Below are 2,816 nucleotides of genomic sequence, written 5' to 3'. Positions count from 1 at the left end.
AATAGAACTTGGATATAGGGGTGCCTGGGTGGCTCAGTCAGTTAAGCATCTGACTCTTGGTTTTAGCTCAGTTCATGATTTCACTGTTCCATGAGTTTGAGCCCTGCATCAGGTTCCTCACTGACAGTGGGAGCCTGCTTGGAATTATCTCTCACCCTCTCTCTCTGACCAGCCCCCTCTCAAAATAAATGTATAAACTTAAAAAACAAGTTGTATATATTGGGAAGTGAGGATATGAAGGGAATAAGGGACAGAAAAAAGTGGAAGACCAATGAATGGATTCTGGGTCCTGCCGGGGTTGTCATTAATAAGCTGCTAGTAAATGACTAGTCTGGCTAGCTAGCTACTCTATGGATACTGGCACAAAAATAAACACCACAGCTTGTAGAATTGTAAGTTGGCCTGACCGGTGAGATAATATAATATGTATGAGGTGAAAGGGTAGTACAGAGAAAAGAATTACCAAAGTCAGGCTCTAAGGGTAAGGTTTTCAAATATAAGACTGGTTGATCTCAACAACCTCAACAATATCAGGTTCCGCTTGCAGACCCATAGTAATCAGGATAAATGTCCTTCATCTCATTAGAGCTAATCTGTTGGAGAGCTAAAGCCACAAATACCTATCTAGTGTTACTGAACACAAGGCATTTTGCTAGGCTCTGTGATGAATATGAAGCTATAAGGAATTCCAAGTCCCTACCCAAGGAATTTTCAATCTAAGTTATTGTGGAATGGATCTTTTTCCCTTCCCTCCTTCCTTCCCCGTTTTTTGTCCCTGAAGCCATCTGGTGGAAGTGTTCAGGAGAAAAAAAGTCTAGAAATATCAAAGCAAACTTCTGAGAAATTCATTGATTCTAAGCACTACTTACTAAGTGCTTTACTACATACCAGCAATTTTGCCAGGCTTTGATATCCAGAGAGGGGACATACGTGTGAAGCTGACATTATTAAATGAGATGGTAAGAGAGGAGTAGCAGGTAAATCTGACTGGTAACATCAAGGAAGGTCTCAAAGTGGAGGTGACTTGAGTTGAATCATTAAAGCTAACTAGAGTTTGTGGTTATGCATAAATAAGAGAAGTAGTCCATTCTGCTATTTTCTGTTGTTTTGACGAGAAAAACCCCCTCTTTCTGTTAAAATCATCCTCACACTCTGCCCCTTTTCATTCCTTCCTCTCATCTTCCTAAAGACCTGTTGATGGCTTGAGTTCTTCCATATGCAAGTTTCTACCTCTAAAAAAACCATAGTTTTAAATAACATTTATTTGTTATTAAAGTAATATTATTTATATGGTTTATGTTAGCTCTCATTCTGTTTTTCTTTTTTATTAGCAGCATGTGAACTTCATACCTGTTCATCACATGGTTTTGCTTTGCTTTGTTTTGTTTTGTTTTGTTTTGGTGTTATCCTATGTGAGAGCAAACTAGCAAAATAGTATCTTAAAGCTGCTACAGCTCTTGGACGTTGTTTTACATATGAACAAATAGTTTTGGAAGAGTGAAGTCATTTATCACCTTACTTCCTGACTTTTACAGGTAAATTAAAGTTTATGTCACACACTTTAGTTTTGAATTGTCCTGAAATTAGTCACTATCAGAACAGTCTTTTTTTTTTTTTTTTTTTTTTAATTGATGTAATATTCCCCTGTATACTTTTAGGGCATGAAAAATCTTAAGATATTTCACAATGGGAGATTAGCTATGACCAATATCATGTCTCCCAAATCTACTTTTGATTCCATGGACACTAGTTCACTCCTTTCTTGGTGGAGGAAGCATTTCTGTCCATCCCAACCCATTTTGCTGCTGTTCTCGCACTTCCATTTTATTCTCCTCCTGTGGATATGGGTGGAGTTGATGTTGAAGTTTACCTTTTTTTTTTTCTTTTTCCAAATGTGAACCAGGTGTGGATAAGGTCTCAACTCACATGTTCTTTGAAGGGGAAAATACATTTTCCCTGCCAGAAGATGTTATTAAGAGATTAAATAGATCCAAAAAGTGTATTTCATTTAATAAAAAATGTATTTAGCTTATAAAAGAAATGTATGCATTTGTATTATGCACTATAGAAAATAGATGGCACAAGTAGCTCTGGCAGGATATTTGATCATTCTTCTTTGACTACATAAAACTCCGTAAATGAGTGACAAGCAGCTGGTGTCTCATTATCTCCAACACAGAGTCTTGAATGCAGTCTGCAAGCCTTTGAATAGTCTGTTTTTGTATCTAAGTGAAAAACTTTTGAGCTCAGCCTTTTTCCTCTTCTTTTTTGCATAGACATATTACTGGGCTGTATTAACATTGAAAATCCAATTGATTCTTATCTGTATACTTATAAAAATTCTCACTTTTGGAATAAGGACATGTATTTCACACTGTGGATTTAAAGTCACAGTAAATAATATATGAGTAAGAATTTGAAAAATGGAGACAATAGTGAATATGTGTATAAGAGACATAGGCAAATTAATTATTGCAGAAGTTTTTCCGGTGGGTATTTTATGGGTTTTTGGGTATCAGGGATTAGGCCCATTAAGTGTGGGGTCCATGCCTTACTCAATACCTGACTTCTTATTCTTCCACACATACCTTTGTATAGACAGCATCTAGAGCCATGCCCATTTTGAAGGAATTTCATTAAATTTGTTGAATGAAAATAATTTTAGTTAAATTCACATTACTTTTGAACTTTTATTGTATTAGATTCTTATGGTTAATCTTCTCATGCATCATGAAACATGCTTATACTTAAATTTATTGATGACTACACAGCTTAAAATTTAAGTTAATTCTGTTTTTGATATAATGTAGTCTTTT

This window comes from Panthera leo, chromosome B3 (genome assembly GCF_018350215.1).
Source record: "Panthera leo isolate Ple1 chromosome B3, P.leo_Ple1_pat1.1, whole genome shotgun sequence".
Classification (NCBI taxonomy): domain Eukaryota; kingdom Metazoa; phylum Chordata; class Mammalia; order Carnivora; family Felidae; genus Panthera; species Panthera leo.
This window is presented reverse-complemented; position numbering follows the sequence as displayed.